Consider the following 12,882-nt stretch of genomic DNA (forward strand, 5'->3'; position numbering starts at 1 on the left):
TTGATAGAGTAGGCAGTTCCGACCACAACTCTGTAGGGATTGGTTACCCAGAAACACACATCAAAGTACCTAAAACTACGGGCTCAGGTGGCATCCTGACTCCACTTCTTTCTTTCTTTTCTTTTTTTAAAGATTTTGTTTATTTATTTGTCAGAGAGATAGAGAGAGAGAGAGAGCAAGTGAGTACCAGCAGGGGGGGTGGCAGACAGTGGGAGAGGGAGAAGCAGGCTCCCCACTGAACAAGGAGCCCGATGTGGGACTCGATCCCAGGACCCTGGGATCATGACCTGAGCTGAAGGCAGACGCTTAACTGACTGAGCCACCCAAGCATCCCATGACTCCACTTCTTTCAACTGGGTTGGTAGTTGAGCCAGTTGCTGAACTTCACTGTGCCTGTTTCCCTCCATGTAAATAAGTTCCAAATAGAGTTGCTCTGAGTATTGTTGAATAAAATAATGAATTAAAACATGCAGAACAGTGCCAGCACAGAGTAAGTACTCATAAACATGAACTATTTTTATGACTGTTGGTCATTGTTCAAGAACTGAGGGGTTCCTGAAACTGGTAACTTGGAAGAATAGGTCAAGGACTGGCCCTGCCTAAATATGGAGATCGTGACTCCGTAGGAGTCACGTAGGTTCTGGTGCTTCTCCTTGAAGTCTAGAGGAAACTATTTTGCTTGGGGCTTTCCACACAGAGCTATTAATTTAACGACAGCAATGATATAATTTTTTTAAAGATTTTATTTATTTATTTAACAGAGAGAGCAAGAGAACACAAGCAGGGGGACCAGTAGAAGGAGAGGGAGAAGCAGGCTTCCCGCTGAGCAGGGAGCCCGATGCGGGGCTCGATCCCAGGACCCTGGGACCATGACCTGAGCCGAAGGCAGACGCTTAACCATCTGAGCCACCCAGGTGCCCAACAACAGCAATGATATTGACACTGAGTTAATCATACATGAATATACATAATGGCTTTAGATAGCTGTATTATAAATGTTGGTATTCTTTTACCTCCACGTGAGAGCATCGCACTGGGTAGGAATTCACATAATCTTCTAGCCACGCTGGACCAGAGGCAAAGTCTCAGCCCGGGTTGGCTTTTCGAGCCTTTGATTTCCCCGAGTTGCCGGCTGAGTTGCTTGGCTTCTTACGGCACTGTCTCCGGCAATAGGGGCACCTGACTTCCTTTCCACTTCAGATGAAATGCTCACCTTCAAGGCTTTTTGCAAGACTTACTGTTCTAGTCTGCCACTAATTGCCTTTCCTCGCTCTTTTGTATTTCCTTCATTTTGTAGTGCATTTTGCTTCTTCTGAGTGAAAGACCCCTCCCCTCTCTTTCCAGGTCCAGGCAGGAGAACCCAACAATTCCCACTTAATCTGTTACCCCTAAATTCCACCAACTGAAGTATGTTCATGTCCAAGGGTAAACGGCAATGCAGATTAGGAGCCTGTTATATGTGCAGGGTGCACCCACCTTACCAAAGGTGCATCATCAAAACTACCTTAGCATAAAAGAAACACAGATGTGTTGTGCTCAATGTTCTTAATTATTTAGGAAGAAACACATAACACCATAAAACGCCACTTCATGAAGTCAGGCACCTCAAATGATAGCGCCGCTCTTAGTTCCCTAGTTTCTGCCACCAGGCGTAGGGAGGGGAATAAGCAGCCAGGGCTGACCTCTGGGGCCACCCAGATCACGTGGTACAGGGATGGTCATGAAATCAAGAGGAGGGAATGCTGCCATCCCCATTTTGCCAGACGTATGCCAGGCACGGCCCGAGGACAGTTTCCCGGACCACTGGAAGGGATGCTGTGCATGCAGCCGTGTTGTTACGTTACTTGTGTGCAAAGTGCCCAGTGATTAACACTGGGACCGCGATGGCTTTTACAGTTATTAAGGTTACACGTCTCCCTGAAATTGTCACCCTCTCAGAGTTGGCCTCACATCTGATTGCAAGACTCATCAAAGAGACAATGATGATATTAATTACAATTATAAAAATAGTGCCTCACTCTCGTGCCCCACTTTACAAGCTACACAGCTTCTTTTCACATTAGCTCACATTATCCTCACAACAGCTCTCAGACAAGTACTCTCACCTCCATTTTATAGCTAAAAAAAAAAAAGTGGGGGATGGGGAGTTCCACCAGAGAACTCTCTTGACAGGAGCTGGGATTACAGAGGTGCATGCATTTTTCACAACTCCGCAAAGGACGCTTAAAATCTATGTGTTTTCATGTATCTGCATTTTTTCACATCAAAAGAAGAAATCGTCAGCAAATCTTCAACTCGAATTCATTATACACATGCTTAGGTATGTAAGGGGAAGTATACTAATTTCTTCAAAATTACTTGGAAATCCATCAAAAAAAATAAGAGATTAATGGATGGATGGAGGGATGAATAGATGAGTAGATATGTGACGGAGGAAGTAAAACATTAATGGTAAAATCCAGGTGATGGGATTATGCATGTTCACTGTAAAAGTCATTTAAGTTTGCCTTTTGCTGGAAATTTTTCCTAATAAAGTGTTTTAGGGGTAGGATGGGGAAACAGGCTTACAAAGATGAGATCTGCCTGCAGGTTAGTCTGCGGCTGGACTGAGCCCCGAATCCAGCTCATCTGGTCCCGGTTCCCAGGCCTGACAGGGATGTTTGAGCAAATCACCCCTGCTCAGCATTTAAAGGCGGGCAGCAGGGCAGGCAAGGACACAGCTCTGGTTCACTAAGAGCTATGCAAAACCAGGGCAGACTCTACCATAAAAGGGATGCTATTCAAATAGGGCGTCTGCGCGCTTCAATCCCTCACTGATTCAGTTCAGGGAGCATTGTCTCTTCGTAGCAGTCCCTCTGGGGTATTTGACATTTATTGTAATGATGCTCAGAGCCCTGTTGCCCCTCTTCAGGGAGTACTTTCCCGAACTTGAAGCATTTCACGTGTTCTCCACGACACACCTTTGTCCTCTTAAAAGATCCAAATGTCACCTGAAACCCAGTCAGGTGAAAAAAACTCAAGGTTTACAATATCGTCTCTTTGTAAAGCTACGCAGTAATTACAGAGCGTCAAAGGAGGGTCTGCATTTGTCTTGTCCGTGCCTTGTTTTTCTTTGATAAAATGAGCTAGACCTCTACACTAACAAAACTGGTTTCCTCGTAGGACACAAACATTCTTCTCTGGGACTACTCTGTGCCAGTGTTCGGGGGATGGCAGCGTCTCATCCATGAGAGAAGCCACCAGTCCTTGTCACAACCGCTTGTCTAACACTCAGGTCCCTCCGACAAACTGGAAACTTCACAAGGGTGGGCCCCTGGAAACTGTCTCATTCCCCTAATATGGGGCCTCTGGCTTTATTGACAAAAATAACTAATAAAAGAATTAGTTAGTTAATAGATGAATAAGTAAATCAATGGACTGTTTATGTTAACTAATTTGAAAAACTATGAGCCTTTTGATGGTGTCTAGCCCAACATTTCTACTGTAATTTTGTTTCTGTTACATCACAACCCGGACAGGTTATGCTCTGCACGAATTGAAAAGCTGACAGGCTTTCTACAAATTTCTTTTTCCGTCTTTTAATTATCATGAATCATTTTTGGTTACCATCCCTCAATTTTCTCTTTTTTTTTTTAGATTTTATTTATTTATTTGACACAGAGCGCGCGCTCGAGTGCGCACAAGTAGGCAGAATGGCAGGCAGAGGGAGAGGGAAAAGCAGGCTCCCTGCTGAGCAAGGAGCCCAATGTGGGACTCGATCCCAGGACCCCGGGATCATGACCTGAGCCGAAGGCAGACGCTCAACCGACTGAGCCACCCAGGCACCCCAATCATCCCTCAATTTTCTAAGTATATAGTTACATCTTTTGTAGAAAGAATTCTTGCATTTCTCTATTGGCTTATTTATGTTTTTTTCTTACACTAGTAGTTAGTAACAGCTAAGCAATGGGGTGGCCTGGCCCCTTGGTCTTGCTGCTTTCAACTCTTCTACGAAATACAATGGTAACTCTCAGGTTAAGGATACAGTACTGTCTACTTCATTGTGTCCACAAATACATTTTTTTTATTAATAGGTGTTTAGAATTTTATTAGTAAGTGGATTTTCAATGCAACTGAATTCCTTCCCCCTGTCTTTTAAGCTAGTGCTGTGCATGGGACGGTGTTGCTGGCTTCTGTAATGAAGTGGTAGGGTGGGGATGATTAATCCCTACGTTCCAGAAGGCTGTGAGGATTGCGGAAGATGGACATGCAGAGCTCCTGGCAGTGCATGTTACACAGTGGATGCCCGTGAAAGTTTCCCATTACCTTCTTTGGATTCTGCTCCGCTCTAGACTACTGAGTTGTCTCTTCCCCATGTGTCTCTTCTCATTCTGTTCCCAGTTCCTGCCCCTGTTCAGGTGTTGTATTTGGCTTTCCCATTCCCGGTTTGGCATTCCTCTGGGTCCTTGGGTTCCTCATCTTCCTTCATCCCTGATGCAGAGTTGGCTCTTTTCTAGACTGTGGCTATTGCTCTGGCCATTCTCAGATTCAGTTCCTGCCTTCCTGGTGCATCCAACCTTCCCTCCAGTGGGTCCCCAAGTCTGTACAGGACACATTAGCTGGTGTTCAAGTGACATTCTTTTCTCTGAGCTCATAGCTGACTAACCTCTTCTTCTTTTTTCATTTAAAAATTTTTGATTTTTATATACCGTTTAAGTAAGAAATTCTTACATTAAGAAGGGAAATACATTTTTGTTCAGACATATAATTAAAATCATTGGGAATATCTAACAAACTAAAACATTTTTCTAAAAAGCACTGAGCCTGAACATATGTTAGGGCATCCAAGTGCCATGGGGTCCAAGTACCATGGGATCCAAGTACCATGGGGTCCAAGTACCATGGGGTCCAAGTACCATGGGGTCCAAGTACCATGGGAATCTAGATGAGACACAGAAGTAACATTACAGTTTAATGACTGGCTGTCCCTCATGTCTGTGCCACACCAGGTCCCCTGACTTCTAGAGATCTATGATTTTCGATATACTCATTGTCACCTTGGGCAATATTTCTTCTAATCCCTACTTCCCATGTGACCAGAAAGTCTTTTTGTTGTCCAGCTTCCCAGTGAGATGCTTACTGTGGAATATTCACTTGACTTTTGTCCGTTTCCATTTCTTTTGACCAATCATGTCCTTGATACATCTTATACGCCTCCCAAGCTTCGTTCCTGTGTCATTGGCCCTCTGTATGCCAACACCTCTGCTCTGCTTTGCTATTGCAGAATTTTACGTGATCCTATTGATGGCAATATTTTTAATTGAACATCTTTGTGTTTTACAGTTATTAAAGTAGTAAAATTTCACTCAATCATATAATAACAATTTTCAGCAACTAAATGAATAGCTTTTGCTTGGTTTAAAGCCTTAACAATTTCTACTATAATTTTTCACAGGCTTAATCCTTATAATGATAAAATAATAGCAGAATATTAATGAAATATGACCTTTCCTGGAAGTAAGGGCTTTTAAATTTCCACTTAATTAATTAATCAGATACATCTAATACATTCATGTTGAGCCTACTAGATATAATTGCTGGTGGAACATAAGATAAAAGAGGCTGAGAATTACTGTACAAGGACATACAACTGTAGAACAGTAGATTTTCATTTCGTTACTTTGTCAATAATTCCACCGTAGAGACAAAAATAAAAGAAAAATCTATATCATCCCATCTGAAAAATACTGAATGATGCCCCTCTTCATCTATATGACATACTTAAGATAACTGCTAGGAAATAACTAAATATACCCATTACTGGTTTATATGCTTGAATAAACTATATTTTTTAAAAGTATGTGAGCCATAAGTATTTTATCATAAAATGACTCAGTCTCTTGAAATTCTGAAGCGAAAGTAAGCAATGTCTGTCGATATCTAGAGTAAAGCATTTGTCTGGTATTCGTGTGTGTGTGTGTTTTAAAGTAAAGTAAACTTTGAAATTCAGGGGAATTTTGGGAAGAAAATCACTGTCTAGTTAGAATGCAGCAGCTTCGATCAGCCTCTTTCTGATGCACATATTCTTTCTTTGGATATGTGAATATCTTAAAGTTAGCTTCAGATTTTAACCTCAGAGGTATGTATGTGTGAAGGTGACATACGAAGTGGGCCTGCTGCATATGTAATTTAAATTTTAGAAGCGCAATCTTATTTCTCTGTGTCCATCTTTATGGGATGGAGGAAGGGGAGAGAAGAGAACAACTTCATTCTTGGTCTCATGTTTATTGCCCATTCACCTGTACTGGATTTTCCCCATTTGCCCAACAGATCCACTCTCCACCCCTTTGCATCTGCTGTCTGAGTCAGGGCATTGAGTGCAATGAACAACTTCAATAGGCCCCACACTCCCCGCACTAGAGAGATCAGAAGAAGGGGGAAGCATGGGGTTCTTGCCATTCCCCAGCTCCTTGCCTGTGGGGTGACCACCTGCAGGCCGCCTTCCCTGGACTGGGGTGGTAGAGGTTCAGGACATTGCTAGTCTTGTACACCGGATTTACCACAACCTGACAATATCTTGGCACGGAGTCGTTTTCTCTCTCCTCATACGCAGTTTGAGTGTCTTATCCATTTCTTCCTGGAATCCTGACTGATAAAAAACATTATCTTTGGGGCGCCTGAGTGGCTCAGTCATTAAGCATCTGCCTTCGGCTCAGGTCATGATCCCAGGGTCCTGGGATCGAGCCCCGGTTTGGGCTCCCTGCTCAGCGGGGAGCCTGCTTCTCCCTCTCCCACTTCCCCTGCTTGTGTTCCCTCTCTCGCTGTCTCTCTCTCTAATATATAAATAAAAGTCTTAAAAAAAAACAAACAAACATTATCTTCATTGGGCCATACAAACTCTATCGTTTCTCATCTCTTCCAAATTAATGACACTAGGGTTCCATTATCAGACTCGACTAAAACTGTGGGTACTCTAATGAAGAGTTAATGCCTCGGTTTTTTTTTTTTAGGATTTTATTTATTTATTTGAGAGAGAGAATGAGATAGAGAGAGCATGAGAAGGGGGAGGGTCAGAGGGAGAAGCAGACTCCCCACCGAGCAGGGAGCCCGATGCGGGACTCGATCCCGGGACTCCAGGATCATGACCTGAGCCGAAGGCAGTGGCTTAACCAACTGAGCCACCCAGGTGCCCCTGCCTCGTTTTTTAAAGTGTAGGAATTTAGAGAGAAATGCCAACTGCCTAAAGACGTGCAATTACCTTCTTTGTCCAAAGTGTAATTAAGCTTTGAATAATCCTCTTCTTTGACGCATGAAATCATATCTTCTTAACAGAAAAAAAGTCTTAGATTGAGTGTTTTAGACCTGAGTAGAGAGGTATGGAAGCACTCCAAATTAAGACTTGAAACCTTTAAAAGAGATGGGGGAAAGAGCCTGGATTGTCTTTCTTTTAGTAATTTTTTGCATTATTATTTCTAATAATAATATTAACAATGGTAATAATAATAGATAATAGTCATTGAATGTTTAGTACATGCCAGGGACTGTTTCAGGTGTCTTAGGTCATTAAACACCCTAACAAATCTGTGAAGTAAGGACTGCTATTATTCTTTTTTTATGATTTTATTTATTTATTTGAAAGAGAAAGAAAGCAGGCATGAGCGGGGGGGGGGGGGGGCAGAGGGAGAGGGGAAGCAGACTCTTCGCTTAGGAAAGAGCCCAACGCAGGGCTCGATCCCAGGACCCTGAGATCATGACCAGAGCTGAAGTCAGACACTTAACAAACTGAGCCACCGAGGCGCCCCAGGACTGCTCTTATTCTTACTCTACAAATGAAGAAATAAAATGTGCAGGATTAAATAGCTTGCTCAACATGGTGCTGTATGTTGTTGCCTTCAGTGGGCTTAAGAATATACTGAACAATGACTCCTGTCCAGAAAAATTCACATGTACTAGTACTTTTTTGGAAATTAAAAACCATTTTAATTCCCACTTCCATAGTGCTAACTGAATTCCAAATGTCCATAGACCTGGCTGAAATAATCATTGAGTTATGCAACTTTCTTAATTTGGAAGTTTGTTACTTTGAGAACTTCAGCAAAAGATGCTTACATCTGTGAGCATTTCTATCCATGTGCCACATGTATTCATGTTGGATCTGTGGCCGGCACAGGGTGAAAAGTAAAACATACTCTTAGACATCATTTCAAAGTTAAACTAATTTTATCTTAGTTGATGTGAAAAAAATCATCTTGCCTAAAACTAACTTGGGCAGCGTATAGATTTGTTTTATAGTGGCAGTTTGAAAATCTTTTTATCATCCAGGATGTTATTTTATAAAAGTACTAAAAAAGAATATATTGAGGCTATGAATCTTTAAAAAGTAAAACTGTAAATACATATCCCTTTAATATACTTTTGTATTTTAACCTAGTTTGTGAAGTTGCAGTCAGTGGTCTGAGGAGCACTGATACTTCTCTATAACTGGAAACATAATTAACCTGCCTTTTCTATCTGTTTCAGGCAAACTGTGAGCCAGAGATTGTAACTTGAAAGCCAGAGCATTACAGGTAGCTCAGCTGCCTGGTGCTGAGATTAAAACCACACAATCAGATCCTCAATTTCCAGTAGTGACGTCACTGGAACAATTCTTCCTACCAAGAGTCCTCGCTAGTACAAAAAAGTAAAAGGAATTAACTCTGTGTTCTCAGTTACTAGTTAAGTCTCAACTAGTAAACATATTAGTTCCTAAATCTTGACTATGTCATCTAAGTATTAAATAATAACAATGTATTTTGCTTTCATCCCAAAATTTTGGTCACAGTGTAACTTTCAAGACACTTCTTATACAAATGCATCCATTATGACTATACATCCAAAGGACTATGTGCCTAAAGAGAAGAAAGTCCAGGTATTAATGAGGATCTTAAAGATGATCTACTTTAGAAGGTGAGGTCAGTAAAGATAAAATAATTAGCAAATGTATTCATGGAATACTGTTACTCTTATATTGATAACTGCAATTATTTCTTGTTTTTACTCCGTCCTCTAAATCTTCTGGTCTTTAGTTTCACTAAACTGAGAAATGACTAGTGCTTGGAAATCCCAACCTACATCAATATTGTTATATTTGTGGCCTTGTCACACTCTCTCAATATTTTACATAATATATCTTGGCTGCAATTAAGATGCAAAGCATCATTTTAACTAATGAGTGATTGTTCTTCCTAATTTTCAACAAGCAAGATCCCCAATTAAGAATATGTTCATTGTTCTTCTCCATTTAACATTAGTCTCATCTTTAGCCTGGAATAGAGTTAGCTTTTATTCAAAGGTCCCATACTAATAATGCCTCTGTGAGAAGAAAATGTTTTCTTTCATCAATATGTCACCAATGATAGTGTAAGAGCCACGGCTGTTGACATCCCCAAGGTCATGCCAAGGTTCCCTGGACAAGTCTAGGCAGTCAGAACTTGTGGTCCCCGGTCCCAATTTATCTATGATTTTGACAGTAATACCAAGAATGTGTCAGGATTAGGTGAATCAGAATTGCCCCTCTTTAACCCATCACATGTCCTTTGACATTTATCATTGAAAGAATGTGAACCAAAACTTTGTGTGTACTTGGTTTTGTGGAGTGTGTGATTTAATTAATTTCTAACTAATTAATTAATTTAATTAAGTAATCCTAATCTCTTTTCAGTACTTTTTGTTCTGCACTTTCACCTTTGTATCTGAAATAGATGGATGAACAATAGATGTTTAATCTATTTTTGGAGCAAAAAAAAAAAAAAATGAATTCTTCATACAACTTGATAAAATGCAACTGTAGAAAACATCCGTGAAGTCACAAAGTGTTTCCACCACCATCTAATTGGTGGTTAACTCTAAGGTGAGTGGAAAGAGAAAGGGAGCCTAGAAGAGGGGCTTTAACTATATATGTGAAATGTTTGATACCTTTAAAAAAAAAACTAGGGATCAGAAACCGTATAACAAATCTGCCAGATTTGATCGATGGGCTCTTTTGGTGTCATATTACTTTCTAAGATTTGAAATATTTCATGTTTTAAATTTTTAGTAAAACAATGTTTCTAAATTCCAGTAATAAAGATACCTGTTAAGGGAAAAAAAAAATCGCAAAGCTCCAAAAAATGTCTGCAGACCTAGTTTGAGAGAAACCAAAATAGAATGCTTTCTGGAAAAAAAAAATTAAAAACAGCATTTGTTTTTCTTCTGTATGTTTTGGTGATTCATCCCTGGATTTGGAGTTGCAGATACAAGAAATGTATCTACATCTAATACCTGTACTTTCGGGGCTTGGCTGCTACCTTATTTTCACCTACTCTTGTCTTGCTGAGTGTTAGGCTTTCAGGTCTTATTGTGGGTATACAATTAATGTGAGTTTCCTTAATAACCCTAAAAAAATTATAAGTATAGGGGGCACCTGTGCGGCTCAGTTGGTTAAGCATCCAACTCTTGGTTTCGGCTGAGGTTATGATCTTGGGGATGTGGGATCGAGCCCCAAGTCGGGCTCCATGCTCAGCACGGAGTCTGCTTGAGATTCTCCCTCTCTCTCTCTCCCTCTGCACCCCTTCCTCTCTCAAAAAAAAAAAAAATTATAAGTAAAAATAAGAAAAGGGTATGTGGGAACAATGAACCTAACTTCTTCTTATAGTTGACATTTTAGTTGTGATATTTTAGAATTTTTAATATGTAGTTTTAAGGAGAAGAGAGAGAAAAGGGTAAAAAAAAGAGAAACAAGGATAGAAGCATAAAGAGCTGGAGGAGGAGAGGAATAAAAAAGAAAATGAAAGAAAAGAAATCATAGTGGAAAGGAGTGGAAGGGGAAGAGGAAAGGAAAATTAAAAATTTCATTATTTTCAGAAGCCCGAATTTTTTATCATAGATAAACTTTCTACTGCTCTTTGTATATGCTCATGTGTGTCAAAGAATATCAGGAATCGCATATAGTCTTGAAAACAAATTAAAGAATTTACCCACTGACACATTTTACTCCTTGGACTCCCATTCCTAGAAGAATGTGTGAGATGAAATCAGAATTTGCTATATTCTTTCTTACCTTAGATAAGTGTATAGGTAGCTATTTCTTCAATTCCAGCAGGATTAAGAAGTTAGTCCACATTACTATTAAGAACACAAACCTGGGTACACCTGGGTGGCTCAGTCGGTTAAGTGTCTGCCTTGGCCTCAGGTCATGATCCCAGGGTCCTGGGATCGAGTCCTGCTCAGGCCCCCTGATCAGTGAAGAGCCTGCTTCCCTCTTTCCTCCGGCTCATGTTCTGTCTTGCTATCTCTGCCTTTTTCTCTCAAATAAATAAACAAAATCTTTTAAAAAAAAGAATACAAAGTAAAGTTCCAATAGTTTATATTTGCTTTTGCTTTCTTTGCCTCAGGAGACATATCTAGAAACAAGTTTCTACGGCTGAGGTCAAAGACATTACTGCCTGTGTTCGCCTCTAGGATTTTGATGATTTCAGGTCTCAGCAAAGAAAACAGTCAACAAAACTAAAAGGCAACGTATGGAATGGGAGAAGATGTTTGCAAATGACATATCTGATAAAGAGTTAATATCCAAAATATATAAAGAACTTATAAAACTCAATACTCAAAAAATGAATAATCCAATTAAAAAATGGGCAGAAGACATGAATAGACATTTTTCCAAAGAAGACATCCAGATGACCAACAGACACATGAAAAGATGCTCAACATCACTGAACATCAGGGAAATGCAGTCAAAACTACAAGGAGATATCACCTCACACCTGTCAGAATGGCTAAAATCAACATCACAAGAAACAAATGTTGGCAAGGATGTGGACAAAGGGGAACCCTCTTACACTGTTGGTGGGAATGCACACTGGTGCAGTCACTGTGAAAAACAGCATGGAGGTTCCTCAAAAAAGTAAAAATAGAGCTACCCTACTATCCAGCAACTGCACTACTAGGTATTTACCCAAAGAATACAAAAATACTAATTCAAAGGGATACACACCCCCGGATGTTTATAGCAGCATTGATAAGGAAAATCTGTGTCCTAAGACAGCGGACTGAGCCAGGGAGAGAGTCCCAGTCCTTGCCTCGGGGTTCTTCCGAGTTCTTCCCCCTGCTCTGCTTCCCGCGTGCACCGTCCGGGTTCTTCTCCCTGCCCCACTTTGCGCACGTGCCAAGAGTGCCAAGTGTGCGGAAGTAGAAGTGTATAAATTGACCTCTTTGTTTGTGCTCAGGGCTCAGACCTTTGGAGACCGCTCTCCTCTGAGCCCACCGGCGTTAAATAAACCTCTTATCCTCCAAGATCTCCTGGTGCTGCTTGGTTCTTCTGTCGGGTGATCCAGTCCAGGTTCCATTAACATTTGATTCCCTGACTGGGAAACCCAACCGCGCTGGCCCATTGTTGCCACTGGTTTGGAGCAGTGACAGAATGAGGGATCCTAATGGAGAAGGTGTGCCCTGCCTAATTTTTGGCAATCTCTCACCCCGGTTGCCTCGGGTTGGCCCTGCTCCACTGTTCCCACTGGACTCGAGGAGACTTGGCAGGTGAGGACCTGGTCCCAACGTTGGATTCTGGTAAGGCCTGGGGCCCCAGGACCCAGACAGGCCCACCCACACTGGGGTGGAAGGGAAGCCTGATCACCTCCCAGAGACATCTTAGAGATCTCACAGGTAGGGATTCCCAGGGAGGGAATGTAATAACTTCTGGACTGTGAATGTGTGCGTGAATGTGCAGTTCGACCTGGCTTGCTCAAGCGGACTGATTCTGTGACTCCACGGGCCAACACCCTTAAGGTCCCCAGAAGCCCACGGAGTCTGAGTGGGCCCATCTGTGATTCCATGGTGAACGGCATACGGTCTATGGAGGCATCAGAATAGTTTCCAATCGTAAGT

This window comes from Mirounga angustirostris, unplaced genomic scaffold (genome assembly GCF_029215605.1).
Source record: "Mirounga angustirostris isolate CCGP_5_RB_7025 unplaced genomic scaffold, mMirAng1.0.hap1 SCAF_3, whole genome shotgun sequence".
Classification (NCBI taxonomy): Eukaryota; Metazoa; Chordata; class Mammalia; order Carnivora; family Phocidae; genus Mirounga; species Mirounga angustirostris.